At 44.5% G+C, this 27,838-nt stretch overlaps 1 protein-coding gene and 1 long non-coding RNA gene across 2 annotated transcripts in view; one reads left to right on the top strand and one right to left on the bottom strand.

Moving 5' to 3' along the window:
• The window catches only part of FLVCR1 (FLVCR choline and heme transporter 1), a 113,359-nt gene that overhangs the window by 42,615 nt on the left and 42,906 nt on the right, over nucleotides 1-27,838 (top strand). The gene's annotated exons all lie outside the window — the stretch shown is intronic.
• LOC138295543 (uncharacterized) lies at nucleotides 178-10,226 on the bottom strand. Its single transcript, XR_011203620.1, has 2 exons — nucleotides 10,017-10,226; nucleotides 178-4,020 (listed from the first exon to the last, which is right to left on the bottom strand). It is a non-coding gene; the product is annotated as an uncharacterized lncRNA (long non-coding RNA).

Raw genomic sequence — 27,838 nt, 5'->3', positions numbered from 1 at the left:
CAGTGTCCTACACAGAGACTTCTATGAACTATTCATTCACACCTGTACCCCTCTTGGTGAGAGGGGCCCAGGTGCAGATCCCCCTCTTCTTGGCCCTTTTGCCCTTCTGTCAAATGCACATATTTGCAGATACTTACAAATGCATTTACAAAGGAGTTTTGACACGGAGAGCCGGAGTGAAAAATCAATGACCAAAGGTCTGTTTATTTTTGCTGCAGCAAAGAGGACAGGTTTACCACTGGCATCCCAGGCCCGAAGTAAAGTGTGCTGACATAAAGCGTTTAACAGTGATATTTATACTCATACATCAAAGGATACATAAAATGTGTAACTAATGATATACGTCATACAGATATTTTAAGGAGTTAATCAGTTTCCACACACTGGTTCCATTTCCAGCCTTGTCCTTGCCTCCCTTCTGCAGCTGCCTGACTCCCCACATTCTTGAGACCCTTCAAAGGATTACGTGGTTCAAAGGTATAGATATCAGCCTTTCCCTCCCCAAAATACCACAGCCGAGGTCAGTTAGTTATTTGAACACACAATTATAATGAATACAGTGCCCCAGTTAGGGAAAGAAACCAGCTGCAAGCCTATGGCGTGGAAACAGGCTTATTTTACCTAAACAAATATACATAAGATAACATATGTGATAGACAGTGCGTTCAGAGACAACAAAAGCTCAAACTTACACGTGTAAAAGAAACGAAGCAATTCAAAATGAATTCTAACAATCGACCCTTTTTGAGTTTTTTTCTTCTGAACATAATAAACGTTTTGAATAGTTCTAAATTTCCTCATATATGTTGAATTTTACTCCCACTTCATTGAAATTTGCATTCATGGGGACATAAACAACCGATGGGTATGAGCAACCAGTATCTGTAGTGAGGACAGTAGGGTCAATAGCCATTAGGGAAGTTATCTCTTCTCTCTGCATCATAGCTCGATTGGTTTCTAGTATTTTCACTGGCGGAAGTTTACACAATTTTAAACAGGAACAGAGAGCAGGTAAGCACTGCACTAATAAACAACTTAATACAATAGCTATTATTATAAAAAGTATGTCTTTAAACAACCAGCCCCACCCCCCAAACAAAGACCATAACCATGATAAACTCCAATCGCCTCCTTCATATTGGCCCCCCTTTTCAAATACCTGTACTGCTTCTTTTATTTTCCCAATATCCAATTCTATCTCTGATGACTTGTTGACAAAATAACAGCACTTTTGCTGGTACTGATGTTGGATTAAAACACATACTCCTCCTTGTTGTACTGTAATCAAGTCTAGGGCAAGCCGATTTTGTATCGCCAATTGGGCTGCAGAGTTTATCTCTATCTGTATACTTCCTATGGCCTCTCTGGTGGCATTAAATGCAATGGCTAATTCAGCTGACATATTCATCATTGCCAGTTGTAAATCGAAAATTCCAAATCCGGGAATAAGAACATGTAATACTTGAAATACCCAGTTCTTTCGCTCCTCCAGTATGGGTGTCCCTCGTTTGTACCTATGTGCAAAACTCCCCATGTTAAGGGGCTGGGAAGATGATATATTTGATATCACAGTAATGTTGGGTGCCAAATATGCCAGTGAACATATCCCTTCCCAGTTTAGAGGCAGTACTTTATATGCAGTTCTTCCACATACGAAGTACATGCCTCCCTGGATTTGTGAATTTATAATGCTGTATTTTATTCGAGGCAATCCTACACCCTCTGGGGTGTCATGCTCAGAATTATTGCAATATTTGTAATCTTCCCAGATTGTATTTAGCAATGATACATTTGCCCAGGGTGCAACATATGAACATCTAGCCGTCCAGAGGGGGCCAAGGAAAACCCGGGACAATATTACAGGTGAATTTTTCCCATTTCTATCTTGTTCTCTGGAGGGATCATATAACAATCCTTCTGGATCTACTAGAATCTCATTTTCTCCCACAGTCAGGTTCCAATAATTCACAGTGTAATTTTGATGAGTCCCATTAATTAACGCTGTCCAATTTCTGTCTATTTTCTCCTCTCCTTCAAGATCCCAATTCCTTGTCTTTATATCAAATAACAAAGTGTAAACACACTGTTCAGGAGGGATCTTTCCCATGTATTTTGCCTCTGGGTTTTGCCCATAAAAATAGGTACCAAAACATATGGGAAACATTTTAAGTGTGGCATTCTCTTCAGGCATCGGGGAGAGCTTGTATTCTGCCTGGGTATTAGGGAGCACCGCACACCTAGGGTACCATTGATATTCTTGTTGGTCACATCTCCAAGTGGTATTTGGTACAAGACACACTTCCCCTCTTTCATATTCACTTGGTGATACTGGTACTTCATAAAGGCCTATAGGATCCTCGGGGTGTCTAGACAAGTGCCGGCAAATCCAACAGTCAGTGAGACTTAATGTCTCCGCTAATTTTCCATGAACCTTTATCAATGGATGTAAGGTAGGATTTTGCAACAATGATGCAACACCACTGGACATTATACATATTAACATAAGGGTCACTAGGTACTTCATTATGGTTTTGTAGAAATAGTTATAAGGCCACTCTTCCCTATTCTCTAGAGGGATATTTGTCCTGCCAAATGGATATATCTTCATAATTTTATTGTGCTCTTCTCCTTGGTCCTACAACTTTTCTATGATACCGTTTTACTCGTCTCAACCGCCTACGCGTGTTCAAAAATATACTCACACAATTACCAAATATGTAAATGCAAAATATTGATATCACTATACTAATAATCATATACGTATAGATACAGATAAGTGAATTTTTCCTTCAATGTTCACACCCACTAGGGTTCAGCACCGCCGTGCTTTCCACTCTAGCAGTTAGGCTGCACTGGTTGGTCCAGGACAATAGAGGTTGGCTTGATCCTAGGTCCCTTAGCTTCTCCTTTTCAAGTTTTAACTCCTGGTGAGTCTCAACTCCCAGTGAGTAAGTCGAAATACTTCAAAATTAATCTTCAGTATAGTTTGTCAGTTTCGTTCAGTGTCTCAGCAAAATGAGGGCGGAGGCCAGCAATTTTCAACCAGATTAGTGATGTGCTTGGGTATTAAACAGAAAAAGGGCACCTTTTTTTTTTACCGCTGGGACTACAAACCGCACCAACCCTAATGGCTGGCCGCTTCCGTAGAACTGGTACTTGGGTTTTTTTTTCTTTCTCGCCAGTCACAGAACTGTTAACTCCATTTACCCACTGATTGAATAGCGTTGCACAAGCTGCATCCCACTATACTTGTGTTCTCGTTGAGACAATTGTTCTGACCAATGTTCTGGTGTCGTTGCACAGGCTAGTCACCCGTGTTCATGCTGGAATTTTAGTCATCACAGTCATTTACAACCTCGTCGCCCAAAGTGTGCGTAACAACAGTGAGGATAGCTCGTTTTAATGCTGGTACATCAATGGCATCGGAAATGCCGGTGGCGGTGAAAGCGGGGAACTGTATTTCACGAAGGCAGGCGTGCCGTATTCTGCTGAGCAAAGGATTCCTGGGCCATTCAGAAGAGACCTCAGTTTGCAATTCCAAGCTAGGAGCTATCAGGGTGATGTAAATGTAGCTTTTCGTAGGGGTCACCACCTTACGCACCTTCAAAATTCTGTTCATTTGGATGGGCGAGGACGCAGGTTGTATCGATGAGTTTGTTGATCTTCAAACAGCAACTCTTCGTCACTGGGCAGTTGTGTCACCGCAGGAGCAGAAGTAGCACTTGAAACCTGTGGAGGTGTTTCCTGTCTCCCTACTTCGCTGTAATCAGGAGACAATGGTAATTCTGCTGTTAGAGTACTCTGTAGTGGAATTGGTGCACGCTTACAGTGGCTAGCATGTATCCAGTTTTTCCTTCCTTCCACTTTCACCGCTGTCTGTGTTGCAAGCAGTACCTGGGCTGGCCCCCGCCACCTGGGCTGAAGACTGTTGGTTCTTTGAAAATTCTTTGTCATAAGCCAATCCCCTGGCTTAAAAGGGTGACCAGGGCCTTCAAGAGGAGTCGGTAGGCTGGCCTTGACCTGTTGGTGGATCAAACGCAAATCTTTAGTCAATTGTTTACAGTAATCTACAAACAAAGGATATTGCACTTCAGAAAGCTTCTTTGGTCGTGGTACCCCCCAGATATTGGCTGGCCTCCCCATGACAACTTCATAGGGGGATAATCGTGACTTGCTACTGGCAGTCATCCTGATGGACATTAATGCTAGGGGCAAAGCATCTGGCCATTTTAAGTTGGTCTCAGCACAAATCTTAGCTATTTTGCTCTTCAAGGTGTAATTATACCTTTCTACAAGGCCCGCTGATTGTGGGTGATTTGCAGCATGAAATCGATGTTTGATGTTAAGGGCGGTACAGACCTTCTCCATTACCTCATTAGAAAAATGACTGCCATTGTCACTCCAGACTAATCGTGGCAAGGCGTATCTAGGAAAATATTCTTTTAGTAATATTTTGGCGGTAGAGAGGGCACCATTGTCTTTTAATGGGTAGGCCTCTATCCATTTTGAAAACATGCATACTACCACTAACACGTATTTCAGTTTGTTACACGGTTCCATGTGGATAAAATCCATCTGTATAGCTTCAAAAGGGAGATCAGGAGGGGCAAAGTGGCCAGGGGGCGTAGGGGTCCCTTTTCCTGCATTGTGCACTGCGCACACCATACAACTTTTAACCAGGTTATTAGCAGCTTTGGATATCAGAGGATTACTCCAAACATGGTCCAAAGTTGTCTTGATGCCTTGGGCACTGATGTGTGCAGGACTGTGGGCCATAGTAACCATAGCGTGTACATAGCAATTAGGTAACATCCATCTTCTTCTGTCTGTGTCATCTGTGTAACAACCCTCACTGTCTAGTCTACCGTTCTTCTCCCACTGTTCCCTTTCCTCTGCCGTTGCTTCTGCTTGAATATCTCTCACACACTGCATGGTATTTTCTAGTACTTCGTACTGGGGCTCTCCCTTGATGCTACTCTCAACATATGCATTGTCAAATGGTGCTCGTGCTGTTGCTTTCGCTGTAGCATCTGCAAAAGCATTTCCTCGTCCTATATCATCAGTAATTTTTTTGTGGGCACTACACTTAATGATTGCGACCTGACGGGGCAGACTGAGAGCAGTCAAAAGTGTCACAATCAAGTTGCCATGCTGGATGGTAGTGCCATGTGACGTGATAAAGCCTCTATTCGCCCAGAGTCGCCCAAAATTATGAGCTACTCCAAACGCATATTGGCTATCAGTGTAGATGTTAACACTAAGATGTTCACTTATTTCACAAGCTCTGGTGAGGGCAATTAATTCTGCAGCCTGTGCCGAATTTTGCGGGATTCTATGAGATTCAACCACTGTTTTGACTGTGGTGACGGCATAGGCTGCAGTGGTCGTACCATCTGGTAACTTGAAGCAAGACCCATCTACAAACAGCTCTCCCTGTGGGTCAGATAGGGGAGTGTCTGTCAAGTCTACCCGTCCCTTAGTTTCTTCCTCAGTGGCAAAAATGCAATTATGATCAAATTCCACATTGTCCTGAGGGAGGGGTAGTAACGTAGCTGGGTTCAAGACATTGCACCGCTTCAAAGTAATATTTGGACTGAACAATGTTAATTCGTAACCCGTTAGACGAGCACTGGTGAGGTGCTGCGTCTGTGTCTTGTTTAACAAAATATCAACGGCATGAGGAACCATCACAGTGAGCGGATTGCCACCAACAAACCCTTCACTTTGTTTCACTGCAGCTGCTGCAGAAGCCACTCCTCTAAGACAAGTAGGCAAAGCTTGCGCCACAGTGTCCAAGGTGGAAGAGAAGTATGCACAAGGGCGTTGTCTCCCACCTTGGGCCTGTGTCAAAACAGACAATGTACAGCCATGCTTTTCATGCACAAATAAAACAAATGGTTTGCTGTAATCCGGATTACCCAATACAGGAGCAGAGCACATCGCCTTTTTTAATTCTTGAAAAGCCTCCTCACATTTGTCAGTCCAAGGTACAGGAGAGGGCACATCTGAAAGTGTCAGAGCAGTCAATGGTTTTGCTATAAGTGAAAAATTTGGAATCCACTGTCTGCAAAAAGATGTAAATCCCAAAAATGCTCGGACTTCAGAAGGGGTGCGTGGTGCAGTCATTGTATGAACCAATTTAATTCTGTCTGGATGTAATCTCCTTCCCTCCTTAGAGAGGAGGTGTCCTAGATAGGTGACCTCCTCTCTACAATACTGCAATTTTGGAAGGGACACCTTATGGCCCAGAGGTGCTAAATGATGTAATAATGCAACAGTATCAGTCTTACATTGTGTCATGGAATCTGAGGCAATTAAAATATCATCAATGTACTGCAACAACGCAGAGCCTGTGGGTGGATTGAATTGGTCTAATTGACGTTTAAGACATTGACTATATATGCTCGGGGACTCAACAAAGCCCTGTGGAATTCTTGTCATCGCGAATGATCTACCAAAAATCGCAAAGCTAAACAAATATTGTGATTCTTCGGCAATTGGAATGCTAAAGAAAGCATTCTTCAAATCGATTACGGTGAAAAAACACGCAGAGGGTGGTATCATGGTGAAAAGACTATTCATGTCTGGGACCACGGGAAACTGGGGAATTACTATTTTATTAATTTCTCGGAGATCAATAACTAATCGATATACTGTGTTATCAGTAAATGATTGCTCACCATCTAATCTATTAGCATCATTTCGTTTCTTTACAACAGGAAGGATTGGACTGTTACATGGGCTGCTCACTATTTCCTTTATGACACCTGCATGCACAAGATCAGATATGACTGCCTTGAGCCCTTTTTCGCTTGTTTTAGGTAATTTGTATTGAGGAACACGAGGTAACCGGGCACCTGGTTTGATTTTTATTACAATAGGGTCGATATCCATAATGCCTACATCATTCTTGCCTTTGGCCCATAAGCGAGGGTCTATTTCCTGTAGCTCTGGGGGTAAGTCGTATTCCTGTGAGAACATGCACCGAGTTGGGGAAACACTATCCATAGTTACATAGACACCATCCATTGAACAGTGAATAACTGCATTTAATTTCTTTAACAAATCTAATGCAAACAGGTTTTCATTGCAACCTGATGTTAAAGAGAGTGGCGTGTGTACTGTAAATGGGCCTACAGTTACTCTCATAGGTGTTGAGATGGGGCTCACCACGGGGATTCCAGAAATCCCAATTGATGTGGTATGAAGCCCAGACAGGGGAGCCCCGGGGACTGCAGAATGTGCAATAGATGTTCTGGTGGCACCAGTATCTAGAAGAAACTTATGGCCCTCTCCTTCGATTTTTACATCAATGTAGGGACCATTTTGATCTACAGGAATACTTACTCGCCCCTGGCCCTGTCTGTGGCTGTCCTAATAATTGTAGGATTCAGAAAAGAAATCATCAGCATAATATTGTCGTTCAAATGCATTGTCAAAAATATTAGTGTTACGCGGGACCTGATTCTCATTCTGCGAATTCTGATCAGTTCTACCTCTTCCTCGTCCTCGTGCATTACCTGCCGCGTTCCCTCTATGAAGTGACATACTTTGTCTTCCTTCCAGTAATGGGCAAGTATCACGCCAATGTCCATCCTGCTTACAGTAGGCACATTGGTTGATATTTAATCGGCGGTCTTGGGGTGGTGCAGATGCACCTCGACCTCGACCCCTTCCCCGTCCCCTTGGTGGGCCACCCCTTTGCTGAGGGGTTGCATCCCGCTGAGGGTATGCCTGCTGTAATAATACCTTTTTCTTCAATTCTTTTACTGACTTCTCATTCTTTTCTAATTCTTCCTTGTACCTGCTCTCATAGTATTGCGCCATCTGCAAAATCTCTGCCTGTCCCTTCGTCATCCACGAACTCTCTGTTGCTTTTAATTTTTGTGATATTTCAGGTAGAAGGCCATTAACAAAGCGTTCTACAAATAGTGTGACACCTGTTACGGTGGCGAGGTCTTGACCGCTAAAATCTATGAAAGCTTGTTCAATTCGAGTAAAATAATCTGGGACATCTTCACCTATCTTCTGTTTATAAGTGGCAAGCTTTCCCCAATCCACAGTCTGAAGAGGTATAACAGTTTCTAACTTAGTCAATATCCGATTAGGTAAATCTAAAATATCCTGATGCGGCAGGGTTCCTGGTGCCCTTTGTGCTTCATGTGCTTCTAAACCCCCCCATGTATTTCCCAAAGTAGGTGCATCATCTACTCTTCTAATTTTATGCCAAACTTCAGGACCCAATAAAACACCAAAAAAATAGTCAATGTCTTTGAGTGTCATGGTTGTGGTGGAAATGGCAATTCTAAGGTCCCGATAGAATCCAGCTGGATTCTTTCGAGGGTCTGGCAAGTCTTTCTTTATAGCCATTACCTCCTCCCTTTTCCATGGTATATGAACAAATTGGGCCACCGGCACGGGAGCTGGTTGTCCGGCGGCAGTTGCTGCTGCGACTGCAGCTGCAGTGGGCATATCAGGGTGCACTTCCCTCATTGGGTACCCCTTGTCATATCTATTTAGAACATCTTCCCTGGCTATGACACAAATGCGTACTCCCTCATTTATGCTGTTACTATCAAGAATACAAGCCCTACTGTCCCGCCATAATTGGTTTAATTCTTGTTCATAAGGGAGAGGGGTAGAATCTGTAATACAAGACTTCCAATCCCTCTCCAATTTTTCAATCATATACAGCAGTGCTAATTGCTGTCCAAAATGTGACATCTGTTGTATTGTGTCCATAATATCGGTGTGGGTGTAAATAAGATGTGACATCCAGTTATCTGACTGATCCTTGATAACCCGTTTTTCCCAATCCCCAATAGTGGAGCGGGTACTAGGGGGCGAAATTGACTTCATAGGTGTGCTCCATATGGGTGAAAGTGAGTGAGTGGCTGTGCACCGTCGGCGTTGTCCATTTGGGGTATTAGGGGCAGGGGACATTATTGGTAACCTTGCAGTGTTGGCTGGTAGTGGTGGGGCAGGTGGCGGAGGGATTAGGACTTGGGCTATTTGGGTGGCTTGGGCTAGAGGCTGTGGTGGCTGTGGCACATGCTGCTGTAGTGGTGCACCTGGATTTCCCAAATTGTGCCCTTGCCCTTGCTGCTGTTGCGGTGCCCCCATGATAGGTTGGGCTACTGCAGGGGGTGTGTAAGGTGGAGGTGCAGTAGGGCTATTATCTAATAGCTGTAGCATTACCTCATCTTCCTCTAATGCATGTTTGGGTTCTGTTGGCTTTGATACATAACTTCCCTCCACCTGGGCCCTATGGACTCTGTCTTCAGACTCAATTCTTTTCTGGGTTTGGGAATGGTGGTACAGGGCGGCTTTCTGCATGATGGTTCTCCGGTTCTCCTTCTCTAACAGTTTATCTGACTTCGTTTTTCTTTTGGTGGCCTCAATTTCCCATTTTCTGTATACTTCAAACATATGTTGTCTAGCCTTTTTATGAAACAAACATTCCTGTAGGTAGGTTAGTTTCTTTAAATCAAAAGACCCATCCTCCGGCCACTGGAGGTCAGGACAATGTCTAGTATATTTGCGCCATATACTATTATACAAATTATTCTCTAAACCATAATCCTTTAACATGTCCCACCCTGGTGTTCCCTCTTTTGGAATGGGTTGCTTTTTATCTAAACGTGGCAAATGATTTCGGCGAAAACAAAGACATAACCCTTGCCAACATTTCTTATTTCCCATATCTAACCTTTTAATTTTTCAAAATGCAACACGCACCAAATTTCAAAATGCAACCTGCACCGAAAAAAAAACCTTTTTCAAATGTGCACCAAAGAAAACCTTTTCAAATATTTACCAACTTACAAATTGCTCCAGGCCTGGGCAAATTACTCAAACAAGAAAAACACATGTAATACAAATTGTCAAATGGTACCTTGTACAAATGCAAATTTACCAAGAACTAATCATTCCCAAAAATGATAAGTTATCCAAAAACAATTATTCTCTCAAATGCAAGTTAAAGCAGACAAATAGCCAGCGAGGAACAGTCTTACCTGACTATCTGCTTTTTCCTGGATTTCTCTCCGGCCGCCCGTGTCAGACTAATCCGTCAAGATAAACACCGATGTTTCAGGGACTTCGCTGGGACATCATGAGAAAGCGGGGGGAAACCTGCCCGGTGGATAAGATGCAGCTGCTTCTGAAACTAAGTCTTTGTGCAGGGGCCCCTGGAATCTACACCTCCGGAACGGCGTCCCCCCACTGGCAGCATGTCTCGTGACAGAGCTACTGAAGATATCCACTGGAAGGTCCCCGTTCGGGCGCCAAATTGTCAAATGCACATATTTGCAGATACTTACAAATGCATTTACAAAGGAGTTTTGACACGGAGAGCCGGAGTGAAAAATCAATGACCAAAGGTCTGTTTATTTTTGCTGCAGCAAAGAGGACAGGTTTACCACTGGCATCCCAGGCCCGAAGTAAAGTGTGCTGACATAAAGCGTTTAACAGTGATATTTATACTCATACATCAAAGGATACATAAAATGTGTAACTAATGATATACGTCATACAGATATTTTAAGGAGTTAATCAGTTTCCACACACTGGTTCCATTTCCAGCCTTGTCCTTGCCTCCCTTCTGCAGCTGCCTGACTCCCCACATTCTTGAGACCCTTCAAAGGATTACGTGGTTCAAAGGTATAGATATCAGCCTTTCCCTCCCCAAAATACCACAGCCGAGGTCAGTTAGTTATTTGAACACACAATTATAATGAATACAGTGCCCCAGTTAGGGAAAGAAACCAGCTGCAAGCCTATGGCGTGGAAACAGGCTTATTTTACCTAAACAAATATACATAAGATAACATATGTGATAGACAGTGCGTTCAGAGACAACAAAAGCTCAAACTTACACGTGTAAAAGAAACGAAGCAATTCAAAATGAATTCTAACACTTCAACTGGTACAAGGCTTTTCCAAGCTTATATGTGGCCATCAATTTAGCAAGTCATAGTCCAAAAGAAGGGGCTTTAGAGTCAAACCAGGAAGAAGCAATGCATAGCTGACATACTGCTACAGCCATAAACAAAAACATACGAGCTCCTTCAAGAACATCCTACTGCACGCCGAGTATTATCAACTGTGAAGTTAATGAGGTTCGCAGTTTAAGTTTCTCATTCAAAAATTCTGAAATTTCGCTGATAACACCAGTGAGCCCCGGACAACTGGCAAACATATAAATCAGGTCTGCATCATCTAGGATCCATCTTGGGCATCGAGTTCCCTCATCTTCCCCCCACTGCACAATCTGGGGTGTATTGTATAGACAAGAAAAACGAGCAGACAAGACAGAAAACATCCAAAAGAACAGAATTAGAAATGGAAATCTTCTTACACTATTTACCAGAGTGTTTTTCCAAGTCGTCCCTCATAAGTTGATTTAACGAGCCATAAATTTCCCTGTTCGGTCAAGAGCCGACCCTTAAGAGTAAATCCACTAACTCCTCCTGCAGGAATCCACTCGAAAGAAACTCTTTGATTTGCTATAATTTAAAAGATTCCTTATGCCCAGTTGAGAATTCCCTAACCAAATCTTCAAAAGAAACCCGACCCGTATTGAAAAAAAAAACTCCCAGGCCAAAAGTGTTTTTACCGCTCTTCATGTGCAATGAGGAAGATTTCTTCTTTCAAGGGCACACTACAACTGATAGCTTGCCAGGACTGAGTAAAGCTTTATGTGACCAATGAAATGCTGGAAGATAATGTTGATGGTGCTTGAGTCAACAGTCTTTTCACAGGTAGAGAGTTCCATGAGGTTCCTTTCTATGGCTAGCAAATGGAGGTGAACAGTCACAGTGATGTTGTGGCTAAATCTTGTGTGGTTGACTGCTGTATATATTTTGTGAAGTCTGTGCTATTTGCTTCATATAGATGTGTGTAAATAATATGGGATATAAGTTTCGGGTTGGTGGAAAGCATGCTAAGATTCAAAGTACCTGACATGCTTATGTCTTCTAGGCGAAAAAAAGCAATGGAGAGTTTGTATACCAGCTCGTCCATCATAAAATAGCCACCTCATTTGCTCATATGCTAGGTCCAACCCTGGTATCAACAGCAGCTGTTACCAGCTGAGCACTATTTATTGTTTTTATTCATTTATGAGCAGTCATGGTATTTTGAACAGAAATGATGAACAAAAGACCACTTACAACAATAGAAGAAGAGACTGTTGAGCCGGCTGTATTGAGGTTAAATCATGGACTTTGGATGAGGTGTGAAACGTCTTGGATTTGAAATAGTCCCTAAATCCTTATATCAGCCAGCACTACTCCTCGAATTGCCACAAAGTGTAAGTGCCCCACAATGCTTTGAGCTGAAACTAAGCTGGAAGTCCTATTCGAATCAGAATGTGGTTCATCCCTGGAGCCAACATGCTGGTCTGGAGCATACATTTCTAGGTCTTTCTTCTTGAGAAAATCCTGCTGGTTCTCGTATTGACCAGTAGGCAAAGTTAATGTGTTCCTATACTGCAATTTATATTGTGTTTCTTCCATTTCTAAGTGATGCAAATCATAAGTGTTACTATTATCTAGTTTAAAATTGCTCAGCTTATCAACCTTGGAAGGAAATCCGAGGCTGCATTGATGGGTTTCAGACTTAACATGATCTGCAGATCACCACTTGATCTAGTTGGCACTCCTACACTACTTGCAATAACCTTTACACCAAGCTCCCAAAGAAGGTTATTAACAGCCTGCAAAGACTTCAAAACCTGGCTGCCACAGTATGCCTGAACTTGCAAAAATATCAAACAACCTCTAGAACAGCTACACTGGCTCCTTCACAGTGGCCTATTTAGATGACCAACCAGGATACCTACTAAAGGTTGCATCACCATATTCTAGCTGCAGGCCAAGTACTTAGCAACAGCATATGACAATATCACATTGCGCAGGAAGGGCAAGTTTTGTGTTTCAGAAAAGGCCTGATAACCTCTTTTGCTGTGGCTCGCCTATGACTGAATTCCACACAAGCTGGGGTTGCCATTTATAAACGTTGGATGAAGGCTTGCCTTGCGCCTTTAGGCACTCAACCATCTCCTTACCCTAAGTTGAAGAATCGTGCTCACCTTCTGTGTTCTGAAGTAACTGTAAGGCAATGCGCAGCCCCATATGAAACTCCTAAATCAATAAATATAGCATTATGGGGTAGTCAGTCAAGCATTCTACTAATACCTACAGATCATTGGTGGTAATTCCATTAAAGGCCATCTCTACCTCCCATCTTTCTGAGGTAGGCACATTGAATACACTTACACTGAGTAATAGCACTATAAAAACTATTTATTATTATTCATATTCCTAATGTGCAGCTTAGGTATATTTAACAGCGACTCAGAATGGACCTGACTCTGGCACCATACAAGTCCCAGACCACTTGCAGCGTGCCCCTCAGCAGAAGTGAAAAGGCACCGGGAGATCATTTTTCCATGGTTTGCTGAGGTTGCCTTCAGTGCTCCTAAAGGGAGGATGGGGTACGCCTTTTAACATCAGAAGCATAAAGATGTTCCTAGGTGCTCATACTGGTCAACGCTTCTACCATTATCAAATGTTCTTCCACACAAGCCATACAGTGTCCTCAATGATATACAGGAACCACAGAACGAAGTATGTCCTGTTATTGCTTCACAGCCCTGTTTGTGAGGAAACAACATCTTCCATAAAGTGAGTGCCCTGCAGTTCTTGCTGAACTGTTCGTTCCCTGCCCTTGAACACTCCTTGTCCTCTCAGTGGGAGAGTTCATGAGAGGGAGATGTCCTACTTCACTGCATCTTGGCAACATTTAGGAAACAAGAACTCTGCCTTCTTCCAGAGCATTATGAAGGCAATGACCGTGTCCCCTACTGCACTAGGCACATTTTGCAAATTCTACACAAAAGCATCTAAATATTCACCCTTTAGGTTTACACTCGTCTTCGAAGTAGATTTACATTTTTTTAAAATTCTCAAACAAGCCAGAAGTGTGATCATGGGAAGCTGCAACAGTTTCTTCTTCCCAATAACACTCTTACGTGTAAGCAGCTACACATGCATTATTATACGTGGTGTACAACTAAACATTTAGGTAATGTTTAGCAAACGCGCATTTACAACAGCTACCTTGTTCCTCCAAGGGGAAACTATTTTCCCTGCCCCTACACCATTACCACTTTGCAGGTATTCCCTTCCCATGCATGGGCAGGGATGCACTCCTGCCCTTCACAGGAGTAAATCACTGGACATAAATGTGCCGTGAAAAATGCTGTGACTACCCACACACCGGTGTTCAGAGCATAGAACTCCCAAGCTGGTATCATATTCACTCCCATCATATATCACAATATAGTGGTGAAATATCACGTGATAGGAAAACGACTTGCAAGTTTAAATTCACCTTTTGTGACCTGCAAATGAATCTGCACCCGTAACCCATGCCATTTGTGCACCTGGTTTGAACTCGTGTGCGAGCAGTTGACTTTCCAAATGTGGCCCATAGTCTGCAGCTCCCAATTGTTTGATGCAAAAGTGACACATTATTTAGAAAAAAAGGCAGCTTTAAACTTGAGCTCAGATGCCACCTGCCAGCCGTATGCTGTTTCTTAGTACCATATGCAGGCATTAAAATGTGTGTTTTCATTTATATCAGTGGAAGAAAATCCTATTTCAGACACGGATACCTTAGTTTCTAGTGTTGTTGATGTTTGCAGAGTATTTTTTTTTTTACATTTTCAAATGGGTAGATTGTTCTGTATGAAAGGATATGAATGTTGTTTCCTGTGAGACAATTCATTTTATTTTGCTAAGCTTGTTCTTGAGTCCACATTTGTGTTCTGCAGTTTCATTTGACTATTTTGGGACCCCAGTAAGATGGCTGACCGCGCCGCAGCCCCGCTGCTGTCCTGGATCCCGCACTCTCACCCGCGGTGCAACCAAAGAGCGCCTGTGATGGTGTAATGCGGTTGAACAGTGCTGGGCTTGTGCATTCCTCTCCACCTCCTCTGCTCTTGTTCACAAAAGTGATTCATTCCTCTGAAAGGCAGGACTGTGAAGGCGTTTGTTCAGTATGAGTAATGGTGAATTTTTCCAAGTTCATTCTTGCACTTCACCATTCTTTACACACAGTTTCCCAGCCAGCCTTGTCTTGCCTCATAGAGCTCACAAGCTTGAGAACCATTAGAAGGCACAGGCCAGGGCCGGTGTAGGGAAACCTGGATAATTCCTGGTCTGGCAGGAGTCCTGCCGGTCTTGTTCAAACTCTGTTCTCTCGTAGTGCTCTCTAAGAGTCCTTGGCCTTTTTGGATATTTTACTACACGCCAGTCCACCACAGATACAGGCCATACCCAAAGTTCTTAACCTTTTGGTGTCTGTGGACACCCACTGAATTACTACAGAAAGCAGGGGACCCCTATGATTTGAGCCTCAAAATGATACGCAAAACGAAAACTATAGAAACAAGTGTACATCAAACAAATTAGAAAATATTTTATTTATTTCAGAAACAAAAAAAAACAAAATCAAAATATTAATTTTAATGGGAAGGTTGGAGCTTTTCAAAATGTAGTTTTAGTTCTAACAGAGGAAGCAATGTGCTAGACTCTAGCATATCACTTTGTCTTTTTGCTTGTCATACACAGTCTCTTTGTGCCTGCACATCAGCACTCCACAAGTCCAGCCGTGATCAAGACTCCAAGCGAGTTGAAATGCGTTGCTGCTTATGCAAATGAAATAAAGGAGAAATAATTGGACTTGTGGAGTGCTGTGAGAATTCTTTGTTATTTATATATTGACGTGGATGGTCCCCACCGTCACAAGCACCGGTAGATGAGTGCGCCACTCAAACAACAGACTGCTTTCGTTTAGGAAAAAAAAAAAAAAATATATATATATATATATATATATATATATATATATATATATATATACCTTTTCTAAATTTCTAAACAGTTGCGGAGACTGCCAGAGTAGTTGTCATGCCCCCCCCCCCCAAAGTGGTCTGAAGCACCCACATTAGAACTGCTGTGTTGCAGTACTCCTACTATTTCAAACTCACTTGTTTCATAGTTTGTTGACTTGCAATCTTGTAATAAGGCATATTTCTCGATTTATTTGGATACCGCCTGCTGTTGGGTTTACTTTTACTGCTAATTTTATTGTTTTGCATAAAATAACAGATCACCCACACACAATTAATATGTAGACGCTAGAAATGCATAATATTTTCCTGACTTTTGAATTAATTCAAACCTTCCTGCTGCTCAGCCTGTTTAGGGTGGAGCGCAAAGCACTCTGTCCCTGTTGTTATCTCTCTACGGGCTTGTAACCACACCCATTTCAGACCCATCACTTTGGTTGGTTCGTGGGCTCGCCTTTTATAATTTTCTTCATGTCATTAGTGAAAGGCATGCACACGTCATGCCTTTTCCGGTGTTTAGCCCGCCTCGAGCACACTGGCCAACTACTGAAAATATACGAGGCTCCGTGTTTTCAGCATGGTTTCTGGAATACTTTGTTACATGGATATTTGCACTTTTGCTGATTGCATGGGCATTTGCACTTTTGCGGGTTACATGGATAATTGCACTTTTGCCAATACGTTTCACTGCGAGCGAACGTCTGTTTCCTTTTGTGTAATTGCTTTGTGCTCATGGCGGACGCCGGCCTGCTTTGTGGCAAGAAAAGTCCGGTTAGGAGTTTACAAAGCTAATAGCTTTAACTCGAGTAAACGCAAGACCCATTGCATTGCAAATGCTTGTTTTTAATGTTGTCTAAGGGTTGGTTGCAAAGCATTTTTATGGGTCGATAAACCCGAGTACACAGCACTCTAGAACAAACAGTATTCTGGCCATAGACCTCTCATTCAGATAAGACCCTGTCGCTGATAAGTCTGAAGCAACGGTGATTCACTTTTCAAAGAAGGGCTGCCATTTCTATGCAAAAAGGAATGGGGAAAACCCGATTGGTTGTTTGCCTGTAAATGGAGAGTGGGTTTCAGCCACCATTTTCTATCTAGGAAACACCATCTCCCATTGAGAAATTGTAATTGTGTGGGAGTGGCGCAGCACAGACGAAAGACCCATTTGTAAGTGTGAAAAGGGCCCCTTTTTTCAAACAGGTGCAAATCAGAAAAATTCCTGGGCATTTCGAGTTACTAAACTAAAACCTCACTATACAGAAGTTCATTGCCTGATTTCCTACCCCCATGCCTAAATGCTGTACCCCATAATGTAAATCAACAAGACTTTAACTCATAACATACTGCCATCCTGCAGTTATGACCTTTTTAACTGCTGCTTATCAGTGGATCTGTTAACATCTATTAAACTTAACTTCCTGTAACATAACCTTTAACTTCCTGCCACATTCCGGTGTGAAGTTGTTCACACCCTCCCTTTCAGCCTAGTTCACTGATGGCAGCAACAATAGCATTAGCTAACCCCCTGCAAACTTCTCTGCCAGACGCTAAGCCAAACTGCACCTGCCTCAAAGTGTCAACCATACAGTAACTCCTTTCTCCCTGCACACCTGTCCCAGACAAAAGCCACCTAACCCTTAACACTAATCTGTGCCATGACATACACTATGCCTGAGGCAGGGGATGGGAGGGTGGGGCAATAAAAATGGACCACTACAGTAATAGGCTGCCACCTTTACCATAAAATGGTGGGTGGCAACCCAAAATGACCGGCTAAATACCATTGGGCTACAACCTTTAAATGGATGTAGCCCAAAAGGTGCACAGTTCTCTGGACTGCACCATTCCACAATAATTCCGGAGGACAGACCTCCCTTCAGTTGGCTGTCGCCAAACCTTTGTTGGGTGGGAGTGGCGCAGTACAGACCCATGAGCCATTTGTAAGTGTGAAAAAGGTCGCTTTTATTGAAACAGGTGCACATCGCAAATGTTCCTGGGCATTCCACCTTATATAACTAAAACCTCACTAAACAACAGTTCATCACCAAATTTCCTAACCCTAACTCCTAACTGTCCCTCCCGCCACGTATTGTAAACCAACAAGTCTTTAACTCTTAACATACTGCCCTCCTGCAATTGTGACCTTTGTAACTTCCCCGACTGCTTATCAGTGGATCGATTAACTCCTACTAAGCTTAACTTCCTACAACGTAACCTTTAACTTCCTGCCTCGTTCCAGTGTGAGCTTGTTCACACCCTCCTTTCAGCGTAGTTTGCCAATGGCAACAACAATAATATTAGCTAACCCCCTGCAAACTTCTCAGCCAACCGCCACTCCGAAAAAAGCACTAAACTGACCTTTTCTGCCGCCCCGGGTCCTGACGCTCACTGCTGTACTTCATGGCCCAATATAAAAAGCCCTTTATCTCTAACAGATACAGCTCCGTCCCATAGCGGGAAAGATGAACTCCATCACCCCAAATAAATTCTACTGCATCGTATTTAAAGTCTGAATGCGCCACCCAGCCAAAACCGTCCTCCCTACAGAATCCTCTCATTTCCCTATTTATCTTCCATCTAGCCTGCTGGATTGTTAGCAGCTCTCCAAATCCTCCAAGGTATAAATTGTGTCCATGCTATGAAGCACCCTGACCAATGCACGTTGATCTCTCTCAGAACTTTCTTAATTTCTCGCAGAAGCACTAATCCCTTCTCGACAACAAGTCATTTACTCCCAAATGTAACAACAAAACATCAGGGCAATTCTTCCCCAATCAAAACTTGTTCAGGCTAGGTAACAGCTCTTTCCAGATTATTCCCCCCCTTTCCATACCAAAACAGCAAACTTGCACTAAAACCCAAATTATGACCAGGTGAACTTGAGATAGCCTTGCGTTGAGCCCACTTCAGAAAAGAGCGCCCTACGATCCATACAGACAAGCCGGCAGTCTCTGGGCCCAAAACCAAACTTGAGAAGACATAGCAGAAGTAAGGGGAAAAGGCAGTGAACTGTTGTCAACAATTCTCCCCTGTCCAACTGTACACATCTTCTAAAACAGTCTGAAGACCACCTTCTCAACTGCATAATCTGCTCCTGAGACCAACCCCTCCTGCGTGCCACTGTTGCCACCCAGATACGAAATTAATGAGTGCCATATATTCCGTAGCAGCCATGGGCAGCTGGGAAAGTGCCTTCCTCAGTACCACAAGCAATTGGAAAGCAATCACCTGTTCCCCATCCCAGTGCCTTAACACTTCCCCTTCTGGTGACAACCTGCATGCTTGCAAACTCTCTCCCCATTTCACGGGACAAAAATCTCTTACCAGGTAAGCCTTCAATACCACTGTCTTCCCCCTCAATCTCTGGTCCGTCTTTGAATGCTGAAGCAGAATACCTATCCCAGATCCTTGCCTCACTACTTCGTTCCATAGCAGACAGGCGCAGCTCCTTCACTAGGGCAGAGGAGCATCGCCACCCCCCTCCAGCAGCAGCAGCTGCAAGCCTTTTTCTATAAAATGAACGAACCATGTTTATTATCGTTTTATAGTAAAAGGCAGCAGGGCCACAGGCTATAACGGAGGGGGAATGCACTCCACTCGAGCCGGCCAAACACACATGCGCACTATGCTCTCTCCAGCCCAGCAATGTGTTGCACTGTGTTGCTGGGCTTGAGAGAGTAGGCACAGGCTCCCAGTCTGCCTGGGAGCAACCTGGCTTGGCGCTCCAAGCCAATCCTAACGCTGCTTTGAGCAGCATCAGGATTGGCTGCAGAGCATGCTGGGAGCCTATGCCTGCAGGAGAGGAGGGGCGGAGTGGTGGTGGTGGTGGCGGCGGCAGTGATGGCGAGTGAAGGTGTGTGTATTTTTTTTAATTGAATTATGTTCCCCCTCCACGCACGCCCCACCCTTTCAACGCCCCGCAAGCTGAGCCTGATAGCAGACCTAGCCTACCCCTTCCTTAATTCAATTCCGACACACGAAATGTGCCCAAAACATCCATGTCATCATGTTAGCCATCAACGTTACCTCCCATTTTTCAAGGCATATAGCTTGCTAAACCTGTTTCACCTGCGTAACGACATGCCAACTCAACGGCTTACATTTGGCCCCCGCTTGTCCCTGCTCTGTAGCCCAACCTTCTAACTTCCACTTCCCCAACTCACCTGCTGACGGAGCATAACTCCAGAACAACTTCCACATGAATGCAGTGCTCACTTTCCCGTGTTTGTGACTCTGAAAAACATCCTCGATTTGCTACCACCATTCCTGCCTCTTCCTCTCCCTATTGTCCAAGAATTCCTGCATGCCTGGGCATAAGCTCTCCTAGTGGATTCTTCCAGTGACCCTACTACCAACTGGAGAAGCCTCTGTCTCCTTCTTTCCATAGGTCCTTTGACATAGGTGTCCTGTCCCTGTCAAATCTCTCCCACTGTGAATAAGACAAAGCATCTGCAATATCATTGCCCACCCCTGGCACATGTTTCGCCTAAAACAAAATATTGTGTCTCCAGCACAAAAACCTGTAGCAACTTCAACACCTGTGTCTCCCATGCTGACTGTCTGTTCACCATTTGCCCCACTGCCATATTCGTGATCCAAAACAATCCTTTTTTGTGAGCCAGCTCATCCCCCCACAAAGACACAGCCACGACCAAGGGAAAAAAACTCCATGCGACTCCCATGCTTCCACGGTTTGGTCCATTCCTCATGCACCAGCGTTCTTACCAGTAGAGACCAAAACCCACACCCTTGCCGCATCCAAATAGATCTGTACACCCCACTCAGAGCCCTGCAGTGTGCCCAATGGAATACCGTTGAATGAGTCCAAAATGAAGTGCCACATGTGCAAGTCCTCCCTCACACTGGCAGAACGCCGTACATGATCATGCAGGAGAGACAAAGCTGATAGGGCAAGTCCCAATCTCCTAGAAAAGGTCCTACCTACAACGTAGCACTCCTGAAGTGAAATTCAGATGTCCTAACAGCACTTGTACATCTCGGACCTTAACCTTGGCCTTTCCCAGCATTGTGTCCAACAACAACTGCATTTCCAATTTTTTGTCTGGCGGTAAGCATGCTTCCATGCTCCTAGAGTCTGGTTCTACTCCCAAAAAGGATAGTACTGCCTGTGGGCCTGCCATCTTTTCCAGTGCTGAAGGGACTCCGATATCCTCAATGAGCTCATAAAAACTTACCAGCAGCCGCTGGCAGTCAGCAGAGTCCACTGTCTTGTGTATCCCTCCAGAGGGCCCCCCTGCAGGCCCCCTGTTGTACCAAAAGTATGTACAAGTGCATGCTTCCCTGTGCATTTGGACCACTTGTGCCAAAACTTGCAATATTCTCTCATGCACAGCCCTCTGTTAAAATCCCTGCTGGTGCCCAGTGCTCCTCCCATTCCTTTAGCTTTCGATCCCAACCTTCCTTGGGTGGGACGTCCTGAAAGGGCCGATAAACGATGGGCAAACCACTGGCTGTAAAAATCTTCTTTCAAAATTTGGCTGTACCCATTGTGTGTTGCCATAAATCGACATCTATCTTCTCCTACTTTTTGCCTTTGGGTCCAGGGTCATACTAGCCCTAAATTCGTCATGCTGCATCCATGCATATCCCTCATAAGAAGTCTGTGCCTAACATATGACATCTATGTATTTAAACAGGGTCACACTCCGCTTGGGTATGTTTCACAGTATATGCTGCAAAAAGAACAAGTGATGGACTGAACGCTGAACAATGTCAAACATTCACCCCCAGTACAGAGATCTGTGCCTACATCCATCGTTTTTTTGCCACCCATGCCATTCCAGTTTGGACCCAGCCATATGCAAATTAGTCTTGACCCTGTTCCCCATAGAACAGTCCAGCCCTAACAGCCAAGTCAGATCCTCCCTGGACTGGAAACAGTTATCCTGGGACTGGTTTCAGCGTATCACCCTTCATCAGCCAGGCTAGCTTGACTCCAGTGGCATAGGGAACAAGGGACCCAAGTCTGGGCATACCCTTCTCACTTAGGGCGACAAATGAAAAAAAAACAAGTGATGGACGGAATGCTGAACAATGTCAAACATTCACCCCCAGTACAGAGATCTGGGCCTTTATCCATTGTTTTTTGCTACCCCGACAGTTTGGGCTGGACTGTTCCCATGGGGAACAGGGTCAAAACTGATTTGCATATGGCTGGATTCAAACTGGGGTGGCGTCGGAGCAAAATAATTGATGGATTAAACCCAGAGCTGTGACTGGGGGTGAATGTTTGCTTGGTTCCTCATTCCGTCCATCATTTGTGTTTGTCCACAGTATACTCTGGCATAAATTAAAAAGGCCCCTGTACAGTTTTCAATGGTCATGGGCACCATAGGGCATTTAGACAGTTCATATTGCTCCTCCTTTGACCCTTCCTTGGCCCTGAGTTCACTATGGGCCATATGTACGAACACATTTTCCCATAGACACAGAATGGGCAAAACGGCTTGCTACATCTGGCCCTATGTAACAGCTTGAACATTTCGACATATTCCCCTTTCCATATTTACTATTTGGTGGCCAGCATAAGATGCACCCCCAACGGTTTTGTCACCCCCATATATGGCAATGTCTTTATTTTCAGCTCCTTGCTTTCCCTGCCATCGGCTTCTTCCACCTTTCCTATTTTTCCCTCTCGCCCTGACTCCACCCCAGCACTTGCTTCTATGTCTTTTCCATTCTTGCCCTGGTATTTCCCTGCGGACATCCCTGCCTGAGTGTGAGTCCAACTTTCCCCTTTGTGCTTTCCTTCTTGTTTGTATTATGCCCCTCTCTCGTGTCCAACTTCCACTCTTCCAGTGTCCTTCACATACCATTCTTTCAGCAGCTGCGTACTGTCCTCATGCCATGCATCCACCCCAATTGACACCATAACAGGGACCGTCACCATGGCCCTTGTGCCCTTACCTGGCATTAAGGTTGGTGTCCTCTCCGTAGCCTGCCGCCTTGCCAGTAGAAAATGCCTGTCCATGACCTTGGTGTCAATGGGTTTGCCGGTGGCATGTCTGTGGCCTGTAAAAGACTAGGCAGATACTGATTAAAGGTGCCCCCTGGTCTGTCCTGCCCCTTGCTGTCACCATCTATGCTCCACCTCTACAGGCACATCACTGTCCACAACCTCGCCTTCCTCAAGACTTTATTCACCGTAGTCCTTCTAGTTGCTCCACTGCCAGAGCCTGTCGCGACCTGCGTGTCTTTTCTCCTGAGGATGTTCTGCACTGTTCCGCTGCTGGCTTGACCAGGCCTCACCAGACTTTCTTGTCTCAGCCAGTCCCCTGTCCCACAATGCAATCTGGCTGACCACTCTGCGCCATGCCTTCACTTCTCCTCAGGGTTGTGAAACTGCACTGTACTCTCCTGAGTCTTCCATATGCTGCTGTTCCACCACTTGGAGAAAAAGGAAGGTCTAGTGTGCAAGACCCAATAGCCCTTACAGCCCCCCCTCCATGCACCTCGCCACCCACCCCAGCACCGCTGCCTCCACCCTCCGCCCCCATTGCACCAGTACGCTGTCCTCCCTGTGCCTCCGCTCTCTCTCTAATTTAGCAGGAGTACACTTATTGAGGATTGCACCCACGCAAAGCCAACTGCCCCCACCTGCCCTCGCCCCTTCTATGTTCTCTACCTCCTCCTCCTCTACCTCCTCCTGTCCTTCCTCGTCGCTCCACTGGAAGAGTGCTGCCACTAATGCAGATGTCAGGCCCCGCTTTTGTGCTGGAGTTGATGCCCGGCACAATATCCCCTCCTGGCCCCTCTTTACTCCTCCTCATCCCCCTGGTCACTCACTGCATCCCCCCAATGCGACTCCCCTTGTACCCTTGGGCTACAGGCTTTAATGGCTATGTACCCCCAAAAAGTTCACAGTCCTCTGGACTGCATCATTCCCCCATAATCCCTGGAGACAAACCTCCCTCCAGTCGTCTGTCCCCCCCGGAACCACTATTGTAATAGGGTTTATATATCATATATGATTGCAGGATGATGTATAGGATTATATATAGGAGAAACAGGATTTGTTTCCATGCTTTGAACCCCACCTGAAGTCTAACCAGGTGATGTACAGCACGCAGAATGCCTGATGTTGAGCCAACTTATTTGATTTCTTATTGTGTTTGCCGTATATTTTAGTAGGAGAGAGCTTTGCACTAAGCAGCAACAGAACTGATAGAGGAGAGTAGGTATCAGAGGGGAAGTAAAGCATGTTTGCAATGGGATGTAAGGATGTAAGAAGCTGCAGAAAGTTCTACCATTTAGCTGCTAGGAAGGAAAATAAACGTCCACCCAGCCTGCATCTTTAGCAAAAGGCTCTCCAGCAGCAGTGGCGTAGAAAAGGCCCGCACCCCCTGCTGTGCGTGCGCCCCAGAGCTCCAGGGGACCTCCCTCGGCACTGTAGGCAAGCTGCAGGTCCCTGACAGGGTCAAGGGGGTGGGGCCCCCCTTCAGGTACTTTGCAAGGGGGTGGGCTCAAGTTTTGTTATGCTACTGACCAGCAGATTATCTCCAGCTACTTTTAAGGTGCCCTTAGGTGGAAAGAGAGAAGATGTGTGTTTCAGCTAGAAAGAGTCCTTTTTGTGACCCACTCAAAATGCCACACACACAGCTTTTAAACACCAAGCGCTTGATCCGGTAGGCAGCGGGGAGTCGCTGAGGTGAGCGGCAACCCAGTGACATGAAGGCAACTTAGAAATGGGACATCCTGCAGCATTCTGAACAATAGGTAGGCGATCAGCGGGGAAGTTAGGAAGATTAGCATGGAAGACACAGATAAAGGTAAGTGCGATAATCCAGACGTAAAATAATCAAGGACTTACTTCCTAACCATACCATTCTCTCAGCATGGTCAGGGATGGAAAATACAGATTTCACCTGCATTTCAAGAAAGGAGAAAAACATGGCAGCTATATGATTTATCTCCGAAGAGAAAGATAGTTTGTGGTAAAAAAAAATGCCACGGGCTTTTGTAAAAAGAGAAAGGACGGGAGTGGGAAATATCCCCCCCGTATGGAGGTCATGGGGGTGTCCATGATGGGCAGATCTCGCTCCCATTTCATTCCCAAAATTAATACAAACCCTGTTTTTGTTGTAAGATTCGTAGCCCTGTCGTCAAATTTGCATGGTCACGGATTCTGCAGACAGCTATCTCCTAATGGATCTGCCAGTCTTGAAAATAAAGGAAATCCACAGTGTAGGTTGACTTGGCCAGAGGCTGTGCTTCGAGAAATCTGTGGAGAGCTGTACTGGGCACAGAGCATGGCTGCTTTGGTTTGGATGACAAGGGGCCCAACCTGCTTGACCAAAGCTGTGCATTGATGATCTGCTGAGAAGGTGGCTGATGACAAGACACTGGTTGATGTCATATACCACGTGCAGCTTTTCTGGGCGGGACAGGAGCTGGGTGCTGTATTTAAAAAAAATAGTGAACTTTGTTGAAGCTAAGTAATGGTTGTCTTTGCTCTTAAACTAATGTTTGTTTAGGAAAAAACCTCACAAATCTTACAGTTTAAGTGATGTTATTGTTGCGAGGCACAACCTAAAACAGTGAAATTCTCAGTTACGGTAAGTTGCGCAGACCTTAACTCAGCCCTCGCCCCTTCCCTCCCCCCACCTCCTTACCATGTGGTGCTCAGGACTTCACAAATGACATCACTAATTCATTACATCACCATGCCCCATAAACTCACGATTCAGCGCCAGCGCCTGTCCCACCAAAATCAGCTGCATATGACCGTGCACACCTGGAATTTAGCTTTTAATTACACTGTGTTTTGAATATGTTTTTTGTTATTTACTTATTTAAAACTCTGATCTAAACATCTGGCTTCCTGGATTCGATGGTAGGGTATCAAGAAGGAAGCTTTGCAAACCTTTTGGAACAGGGAATTCAGCAACACCAATATCATACATGTGACAAGTCTCTCTCATCTTCAACTAAATTAGGTTTAAGGACATGAGCTATAGATCTGCTGAACAGGGTGGGAGCTTAGCCTGGAGTGAGGACATGTTTCTCAAAGATAGCCAGTTGTAGATACAAAGTTTCCTAAACGTTAGATAAATGAGCTTCAGATTCGTTTAGGCTTGTATCGGTATCCACTACATTTATCTCAGAAAGATAGTTACTAATTGAATTATTCATAATATAGCTTTATAGCCAAGTGTATTGTGCTATACAGGCCTTTAAAGGCCCACTCCAGTGTTGAAGGATTATGTTGGTGGCATTTTGTACCAGTTGGATATAATTGGTTTGCCAGATGATAATCCAGCTTGTCTATAATATCTATATTGAGGGAGAGGGCCTTTTGTCTTCAATAGTGCTCAACATTCCAATGTTCGAATACATCTTTATAGCCCAGCATATTGGGCTATGCCGACTATTAAAGGCCCACTTCAGCATTAAAGGCCTGAGCCAAAGGCTCATTGTCTTCAATGGAGCTCTCAACCTTCCAATGTTCATATCCACAGTAATATGTTGGTGGCATTTTGTACCAGTTGGATGTGATTGGTTTGCCAGAGGATAATCTAGCCATACCTATGTCTCTCACGAGGGAGATGGCCTTTAACAACCAGTATTGCTCAAGGCAGAAGGACTACATGGCTGTTAAAATATTCCACCCACTAAGGGTAGAATGTTCTAAATTAAAAAGGGAGAAACATGAAGAAAAACATTGGCATGTTGTCACACCAGGCTTATAGCAGCCATTATAAACCCGGAGCCACTCCATTGTCTTCAATGGAGCTCTCAACATTCCAGTGTTCTAATGCACAGTAATATGGTGGTGGCATTTTGTGCCAGCTGGATGTGATTGGTTTGCAGAGGATAATCTAAAGTTCATAGAGTTGACATAATCTAGTTTAGAGTTTACACTGCTTCCTACCACAAATTCTTGACGTCAAGCAGAAACAAGTGGTTCAGTGCAGGCATTTACGTTCTTGATGTACACTAGAGCCTTAGAGCCTGTCGTAACGGGCTCTACCAGCCATTAAAGGCCCGCTCAAGGACTTTAATTGCCGGTATAGCCCAGCTACAAAGGGCTATACGGCTATTAGAACATTCTGCCACTAGAGGGCAAAATGTTCTAATAAATAAAACAAAGTCCTCACAGAGCTGGAGGGGATTAAAATCCCCTCGGGTTCCATGAGGCCTTTGTTCACAAGAACTTTGGAATGTTGACGCTCCAGGCTTTTCCCAGCCAGTAAAAACACGGAGCACTCCACTGTCTCCAATGGAGCTCATAACATTCCAGTGTTCTAATATAGCCTTAGAACCCGCCTTAGCGGGCTCTACCTGCTATTAAAGGCCCGCTCCCCGCGTTAAATGCCCGAGCCGAAGGCGAGGGCATTTAACAAGGGAGAGGGACTTTAATAGCCAGTAGAGCCCGCTAAGGCGGGTTCTAAGGCTATTAGAACATTCTGCCACACAGGGCAGAATGTTCTATTAAAAAAAAAATATTCACGGAGCCCGAGGGGATTAAAATCCCCTCGGGCTCCGTGAGGCTTTGTTCACAGCTGTTGCTGTGAACAAAGCGAACATTGGAATGTTGGCGCTGCGGGCTTTTACTGGCCAGTAAAAGCCCGCAGCACTCCATTGTTTTCAATGGAGCCCCCAGCATTCCAATGTTCTAATTAATATTAATTTGATCTGTACTTGGGCTTATCCTTGTGTACGCCACAATATTGTTTTGCCACCCAACAGGGGTAGCACTGGCATTTCTTCTTGTAGCTGTTTTTAAGATTGAGACGAAGTCGTACAATGTACTGATAAAAAGAAAGAGGCATTTATAATGTAGTTCACTTCACTGCTTGAATGGATTGTACCAGATGAAAACCTGCTTTCAAAAAAGAGCCAACATTTTCACTGGTGTCACTGTATGTTTTTGTACATATTTGGTACATTGAAAATATGTGT

This window comes from Pleurodeles waltl, chromosome 5 (genome assembly GCF_031143425.1).
Source record: "Pleurodeles waltl isolate 20211129_DDA chromosome 5, aPleWal1.hap1.20221129, whole genome shotgun sequence".
NCBI lineage: Eukaryota > Metazoa > Chordata > Amphibia > Caudata > Salamandridae > Pleurodeles > Pleurodeles waltl.
This window is presented reverse-complemented; position numbering and strand designations above follow the sequence as displayed.